The sequence below is a fragment of the Montipora capricornis genome, chromosome 8 (genome assembly GCF_036669925.1).
Source record: "Montipora capricornis isolate CH-2021 chromosome 8, ASM3666992v2, whole genome shotgun sequence".
NCBI classification, from domain to species: Eukaryota; Metazoa; Cnidaria; class Anthozoa; order Scleractinia; family Acroporidae; genus Montipora; species Montipora capricornis.
Window position 1 is genome coordinate 6417514 of NC_090890.1, and position 8906 is coordinate 6426419.

Here is an 8906-nt window from a genome sequence, read left to right on the forward strand (position 1 = left end):
TATGTTACAACATAAGAATGCATGAAAAAGTACACGGAGTTTTCCTAATAAGTTTTGTTGCCGCACAATATTCAATGATTTACGCAGCAGAAACTTCACATCTTCTTCAAAATACAGATCATCATCATCAGACATTGTTACCATCCAGCTCACGGAGTAACTAAGTACCAATGTTTGCCTTTAAAGGAAGTTAAAAAAGCCAACTCATACTGTACACAGATATCACGGAAGACTTGAATTTCTACCCATGTTGTTTCAACATATGTATTGCATAAAATCTCTACCTTCCACTACAAGGGGTTTTTGGTTCCAAACATCAATGTTTTTGTCGGCTCTTGATTTTCATTTCTTTATTCGTGGTCCAAGAACTTCGTAAATGTTTCACCTTCTATTGAGGGATGACTCAAGGCAAGGCAAGGCATTCAAAATAAAACCGATAAGATCTCCCGTTTGATCAACGTATGCCAGTAACAACATCTTCCAAGGTAGCCAACAACTGAAGGCGTATGGAAAAGTGGGAACGGAACGGAATCCGGAAAAAACAGAAACTCAAAATCTCTTCAGTTACAATAGTCCACTAAGAAAATAGTGAGAAAAAACACTGCAGTTTTCCATATAACCGTGAAATGTGATAAGGAGTGGGGGCAGTTACTGATTAAATATAGCCCTTGGAAAATCATGTGTGCTCATTGGGATAAAAAAAAGGTGTAATTTTCTGTAACTGTAATCTTTCATTTTTGAATCTGCACCTTTTTTCGTTCAGTTCTAAAGTGAACAAAAATATATGTCCCTTTAATCTGGCGGTATTTACAAATAAAAATTTCTAAAAAAAATCCTTAACGGCTGAGTGGAGACGATGACATCCACTCGATCAAGGGCATCTATAGAAAACACAAGAAAACAGCTCAATATTATGCTGATTTCTTTGGGTAAGCAAAGCGCACTCTTCCCCAGCGTCCAAACACGTGATAAAAACATTGATGGTGTCATTGCCCCTTAAGTATACTAAACTTTAGCTACTCCAGAGCGATCTGTTATTCGATGACCCCAGAATTGGAACAAAAATTCTCCAGTTCACGTTACTGTCAGCCCACGCGCATGTGTTCAAAGAAGGAGCAAGGAATCACAGCATTTTGCATAGAAACGAACAAAGACAGTAAATTTATGCGTTAAGCGCATTCCCATGTTATTAAAAATAAAGCTAAAATAGACTTGCCTGTAACTCTATGCCAATTTTGTAGTTCTTTTCACTAAAAATATATTAAGGGAATATTTTGACCAGTCTGAGGAGCGCAAAACCCTAGTCAAAATCAAATTAACTGTTGGATCATTGCAAAAAGGAGAGCAACATCGTATTCTGTGACAGATAAGTCAGTGTTCAGTTACAGTTTGCCCCTTATAATATGACATAAAACTGTGAAAAAAAATGCCAATTAAAGCTAGGAGAACATTATGTGTGTAATGTTCCAGTGGCTTGTTCTTGAAGCTATCAAAGAGACATCTGATGCACAGATTTTGTAGTTGAAGTTGCACATTAAAGTCAGTGGGAAAGCAACACCTCTCTTCATGCCGCCTGTTTCCTAAAACAAATATTGAATAAGGAAGGATGGCCAAAAGATGCCACCAATGGGACCCCAAGCTGGGTGGAGAGTTTCGCGCGCTCCACTTGGTGCTTGTTCCACACTCGCGTTTCCCGAGACTCACATAGCCGTAATGATCAACCAATCTCAGGTCATGCCCAATACAACCTAACGGGTCATTGCACACAGGTACAGTTGTCAAATTTGTTGAATACAGGCTGAATACAGTTCAGCAGCTTACTGTATCGTGACTGTTAGGATGTTACAGGAACCATAACCGGGTCGCTGTCTGAGAGTTCATGGCTGGCGTCAGAGGACCGTCTGTGTTCAAGCTGGGGTCACTTAGATCTAGTTTCACTTGCAATGCTACTAAACAATATGAACATGCCTGCTAACATACAATATTCCCAAGCCAAGGAGGTGTTGCTTTGCAGTGGAGTGTAAAAAAGGAGTGTCATTCCATGAAGTCAGATACATGTAATTTCCCTGGTTAAAAAGCACCGGGCTAATGTTGACAATATGGAATCAAACCCAGCTGTTCCTGCAAATTTTATTGAAAGATGGGAATTTGGTTTTAAAAACAACAAAATTTGAGCATTTTACCAGTTTGCTGTGATATTACAAGCGACTGCTACTAGTGACAAAGTGTCAATGTGCATGGACTCTGCTAATGATCACAGCCTGGTGATAACTGCATCTGTTGTTGAAACCTGACCCAGCAAAAATGGAAAATACAGTACATTATCTGATCATCACAGATTGGAATGTACGTACCACAGACTCATGCAGGCATCACAAATCACAGCAACGTTTATCGATCTGCAAAACATGCAAAGTGTGTGTAAATAACATCAATATCTGAATCAATTATGGGAAGAAATATCTTTGAGCCAGTCAACAGCTCTCCCCACTGTAGTGTATAATAAAAGTGTATACCTTATTGCTTTGTAGTTAAAACTGCTTCCATTCTTAAAAAACAGATATCAGTTTTGCAAGCATGTTACTAAAGTTTTCTGTAGTATCGGAACTTGCTGCTGCTACAGTCACATAGAACCTTTAATAATGTGTAATTCTTCAAAATAGGTTACCCTTGTCATAATTAAACCTGTCCTTGAATGCTCGCAGTAAAAATTGCCAATACATTATGTGGTCATCACAGAATTGGCCACATTCATATTTTCACTGTTGCAGTGAAAAATGAGCACGAAGGAGAGGCTGAAGTGAGAGAAATTTTCAGATGTACATGTAAATTATTTCCTCTGCATGAGACTTCATCCAAGGTTCGTTCCAGTCCAACAGTGAGAATATAAATATTCTAAATAAGCCCTATTGAATGAGAGCAAAAGCATCATGGCTGTTCTTAACTTTGTTTTGGGATGCACTAGTGTTAAGAACACATGCTAATAGCAAGAACATTACACTACCTTTGTACATATCTGAAGATAATTCTAATCAAATTAAAAGCTATTAACTGTTGGATCTCTTAAGGAGAGGACTATAGTATTGTGACACCATCAGTAGCCATTCAGTTACACTTTGTCCCTTATAATATGACATAAACTGAGAAAATTAAAAAAAACTGCCAAAGTTAGCAGAACATTATGTGTGTAATGTTCCAGTGGCTTGTTCTTGGAGCTATCAAAAAGACATCCGATGCAAAGAGTTTGTAGTTGAAGTTGCACATTAAAGTCAGTGGGAAAGCAACACCTCTCTTCATGCCCCTTGTTTCCTAAAACAAACATTGAATAAGGAAGGATGGCCAAAAGATGCCACTAATGGCACCCCAAGCTGGGTGGAGAGTTTCGCGCGCTCCACTTGGTGCTTGTTCCACACTCGCGTTTCCCGAGACCCACATAGCCGTGATGATCAACCAATCCCAGGTTATGCCCAATACAATCTAATGGGTCATTGCACACAGGTACAGTTGTCAACTTTGTTGAATACAGGCTGAATACAGTTCAGCAGCTTACTGTATCGTGACTGTTAGGATGTTACAGGAACCATAATCGGGTAGCTGTCTGAGAGTTCATGGCTGGTGTCAGAGGACCGTCTGTGTTCAAGCTGGGGTCACTTACAGTAGATCTAGTTTCATTTGCAATGCTACCAAACAATATTAACATGCCTGCTAACATACAATGGTCTTGAGATTCCCAAGCCAAGGAGGTGTTGCTTTGCAGTGGAGTATAAAAAAGGAGTGTCATTCCATGAAGTCAGATACATGTAATTTCCCTGGTTAAAAAGCACTGGGCTAATGTTGACAATATGGGAATCAAACCCAGCAGCTGTTCCTGCAAATTTAATTGAAAGAAGGGTTTGGTTTTAAAAACAACAAAATTTGAGCATTTTACCAGTTTGCTGTGATATTACAAGCGACTGCTACTGGTGACAAAGTGTCAATGTGCATGGACTTTGCTAATGATCAGCCTGGTGATAACTGCATCTGTTGTTGAAACCACCCAGCAAAAATGGAAAATACAGTACATTATCTGATCATCACAGATTGGAATGTACCACAGACTCATGCAGGCATCACAAATCTCAGCAATGCTTATTTGCAAAACATGCAAATTAAAGTGCGTGTACATCAATATCTGAATCAATTATGGAAAGAAATACTCTTTGAGTCAGTCAACAGCTCTCCCCACTGTAGTGTATAATGAATGTATACCTTATTGCTTTGTAGTTAAAACTGCTTCCATTGTTAAAACAGATATCAGTTTTGCATGCATGTTACTAGCGTTTTCTGTAATATCAGAACTTGCAGCTGCTATAGTGACATAGAACCTTTAATAAATTGTAATTCTTCAAAATAGGTTACCTTGGTCATAATTACACCTGTCATTGAATGCTCACAGTAAAAAGTGACAAATTTTACATTATGTAATTATGTACGTGGTCATCACAGAAATGGCAACATTCATATTCTCACTGTTGCACTGAAAAACGAGCACAAAGGAGAGGCTGAAGTGAGAAAACTTTTCAGATGTGCATGTAAATTATTTTCTCTGCATGAGACTTCATCGCATACATGTTCGTTCCAGTCCAACCGTGAGTCAGAATATCATAAGCTCTACTGAATGAGAGCAAAAGCATCACGGCTGTTCTTAACTTTGTTTTGGGATGAACTAGTGTTAAAAACACAGTCATGTTAATAGCAAGAACATTACACCACCTTTGTACATATCTGTAGAGAATTCTGTTAAGGAGAGGACTATAGTAGCCATTCAGTTACACTTTGTCCCTTATAATATGACATAAACTGAGGAAAAAAACGTCCAAAGCTAGGAGAACATTATGTGTGTAATGTTCCAGTGGCTTGTTCTTGGAGCTATATGAAAGAGACCTCTGATTCGCAGAGTTTGCAGTTGAAGTTGCACATTAAAGTCAGTGGGAAAGCATACACCTCTCTTCATGCCACCTGTTTTCTAAAACAAATATTGAATAAGGAAAGATGCCCAAAAGATGGCACTCATGGGACCCCAAGCTGGGTGGAGAGTTTCGCATGCTCCTCTTGGTGCTTGTTCCACACTCGCATTTCCCGAGACCCACATAGCCGTGATGATCAACCAATCCCAGGTCATGTCATGCCCAATACAATCTAATAAGTCTGATTGCACACAGGTACATTTGTCAACTTTGTTGAATACAGGCTGAATACAATTCAGCAGCTTAATTACTGTATCATGACTGTTAGGATATTACAGGAACCATAACCAGGGCCCTGTTAGGCTCGATTACCAGCCGCTGTTTCGGGAAATGAGCCAGCTCACTCCCGAAACCTCGGCTGGATGCGTGAGGTGAGCCATTGTTAATCTCCGCCAATCAGAAACTCGCCTGCACAAATCCGTCAGGCATAAATTATATGTTTTGGCTGCGAAGGTATTCTATTACCCGGCCTGTTCGAGGTTTACAGTGCTTTAAGGTAGGAAACATCCAAGATTGCGACAACGAAAAGTGTTCGAGAAGCTGGAGAATGGGAATTGTGTCGTTTTCTACCGCCTGAGTTCGCAAACTTCACTGATTTTCCAGTTGGCGCCAAGGTCAAAATACGGCTTTCAAATCCATTGCTATTGCAATTTTCTCCTCATACTTCGCTAATGTAAGAGCAAGTAAAATTCCTCAAGATCAATTGAAAGTACTGTTGCGTTTATTGCTGGCAAAACGAGGGGGCCGATGAAGGCGACTGAGAGCTAAAGCAGCCGAAGATTTCGTTGATGATTCGCCGGTTGAATTCAAACTGACAGCGATCATTCAACCACAAACTCAAGCTCGTATCATCTGGAAACTTTGCACAGACGTTTTAAGCATTATTATGTAATTTCTGTTTTCTTAAAATCAGTGTTTTGGGGATGTCTAATGCTATTTCCCCGCAACTATTAACTTCGCATAAATTATATTTTTAATTTACGTCACAGACACAATCTATCGGTCACGCGTCCAGCCGTCTCTTCTCGGGGAGGATACCCGAACTCGAGTGAGCGGCGGAAATCGAGCCTAGGGCCGTGTCTGAGATTTCATTGTTGGTGTCAGAGGACCGTCTGTGTTCAAGCTGGCGTCACTTAGATCTAGTTTCATTTGCAATGCTACTAAACAATATTAACATGCCTGCTAACATACAATGGTCTTGAGATTCCCAAGCCATGGAGGTGTTGCTTTGCAGTGGAGTGTAAAAAAAAGGTGTCAGTCAGATACAAACTCAATTGCCACTCCTGCAAATTTTATTGAAAGATGGGTTTGGTTTTAAAAACAACAACATTTGAGCATTTTACCTGCAGTTTGCTGTGATATTACATGCAACTAGCGACAGTGTCAATGTGCATGGGCTTTACTAATGATCAGAATGTTGTTGAAACCACCCTGCAAAAATGGACAATACTAAACAATAATTTATTATTATTGGCTGAGGTTGAGCATGATATCATGAATTATCAAAACCGAGGTCTGTGTTATCTGCCAAAGCCGAAGGCTGAGTCAGATAAAAAAGACACAAGGTTTTGATAATTCATGATATAATGCAAAAACTGAATTCAATAATTGTTTTATTATACATTTTTCACATAATTCATCCTCAGAAACAGAAGCAAAGCGTTCAGCCATTTTGTTTCTAAGGAGAACACTCCAAGGGGCTTAGTAACCAGGCAGACGTTGAACTTGACATGATAAATGTAAATATCTGCAGCAGATATTACATTTATCATGTCAAGTTCTCAAGCTATTGTGAATTGATTAAATGCTCTCGACCAATCAGATTTTTCATAGTGAGTCTGATGTATCATAAAGTACATTATCTGATCATCACAGATTGGAACATATACCACACACTCATGAAGGCATCACAAATCACAGCAAAGTTTGTCTTCAAAACATGCAAAGTGTGATCAACCAATTCCCTTATCATCTAACTGGTCATTGCACAGGTACATGTACAGTGTACAGTCACCTGTGTTCGAATACAGGATAAAAAGTCAGTTGAGCAGCGCTCTGTATTGTGGCTGTTAGGATGTTACAGGGATGTTAGGATGTTACATAGTCGGGTCGCTGTCTCAGCTGTCTGCCCGTACGAAAATATCAGACCTTTAGTAATTTTGAAACATGAATAGGGCCAGATCAGACCTGAAAGCAACCTTACTAGCGAAGCTTGAACAGAGCCTTATGAAACCTTACAGTAACCTTAAAACCAAGCTTTAAATAACTTTAATTCTTAAGGCTTCAAAGCCTTAAGAATTTAAGGCATTAACATTGAAAACATTCAGGCCTAAATGTCGCCCAAGCGGCGATTGAATTACCTACGATACGTTCGATTTGCTATTGACGAAATTTTTAGGCCTACAGACAGCCTGAATCAGGCTGGAAACAGTCGGAAAGAATCAATTTTACAACGATCTATCGAATTACAAAGCACGTTACCGCCACCCTGCAAGCAGAGGCTTTCTTTTGCTTGCTCGATTTTGGCGTTCTTTTCTCCTCAGTAAAGAAAAAGACAAAAGGAGACTCTGCTCGCAGGGTGGTTACCGCACGATCGAAAAACATTTTACTTCCATCCGCGATCCGTCCACGACCGTTCTTTACTTTAAAAAACAGGAACTACACATACCTTGATGAATAATGGCTATAATTCTTCATTTTCTCATCGTAAAGCCTTTGTTAAATCTTTTCCATCAGCGTCATATAAGCTAAAAGTACTACATGAAGAATGGGTTTTCTGAATGATCGAATTCAATGCATAACAAAACTAACAGCAGAAGTTCTTCCCAACCGCGGTCAGTGTAAAAAATACTGACCCCAGATCCTCTACGGACTCGGTCCACGGACTGCCTCATGGACCGGTCCACGGACTACCCCTACGGACCCCCAATACGGACCACCAAATGATTCTCTGCAGTTGGAAAATGGCGGGCGATGTGTCCATGCAGTCAAAGCCATGGAGAAAAGTCGGGCGATTTCATTCATTTGCTCGGGTTTATTCCCTGAATCTGCGCATTGCCTTAATGCGTCGTAGAAAGGAGACTGTTTGGGCAGCAAATTTTATACCCCGCTTCGCACCAAATTATTCAGAAACAGATGTCGTGGACCGAGCACGCTTGTGCGGTGGGCTCCCCAAACGTCTACTCCCGCAAAAAAGAAAATGCGACTACTGATAGTCGGTGAGTAAATTTCAAAGTATTTTAAGCAACATAAAGCCGTTAATCATTGTAAGCTCGAATTAATCATGTACTAGCACAATTCTTGGATTACAATAATTTACAGTCCAATGCAAATTTAAATTAAGACGAGATTTTTTTGAACTTCGAGCAATAAAGCGCGGCAGCGGCCAAAAATCCCATAAGAGCTTGCGCGCATCTTACTTTCAGATATTAGGACTTGTACCGTCGGCCATATTGTGTCGCGGTGGAAGAGCACGTAGAAGTTGTGTTGAGTGCAAGCGATTAGCCAACCATTTTACACAGGTATTTCATTCAGTCACTTCGGAAAGATCTGTAAAGCTTTGAAAAACGTTTTGAAGCGGTGAATTTATCGTATTTAGTTTAACCTTCTTGCAAGGTTATAACCAGTACGCAAATTGTTCGAAAAGATCTTTCTGCCGTAAGATTTCGAGTTCTCCGACTCTGCTAATAAGAGATCCAGTCTAGAATTAGTGTGTCAAGACTTGCTTTTGGACTATCTTGAGATTGCAAACCTAGGATGAATTCTTATTATACTTCTATTAAAATAGTGTGAACAGTTCTTTTGTCATTGCCTTGTCTGTGACCGGTGATCTGATATTCGAGTTAGGAGTAGTCAAGTTGATGTGGAAGCAGCTTCTGTCACTTGCGTTACGGTTCAGTG

At 39.9% G+C, this 8906-nt stretch overlaps 1 long non-coding RNA gene across 1 annotated transcript; it reads right to left on the reverse strand.

The window, feature by feature from the left end:
• Positions 1-3074: 3074 nt before the first annotated feature.
• LOC138060259 (uncharacterized) lies at positions 3075-7821 on the reverse strand. The gene is made up of 3 exons (XR_011134317.1): positions 7675-7821; positions 6350-6437; positions 3075-3868 (listed from the first exon to the last, which is right to left on the reverse strand). It is a non-coding gene; the product is annotated as an uncharacterized lncRNA (long non-coding RNA).
• Between the last annotated feature and the right edge of the window lie 1085 nt (positions 7822-8906).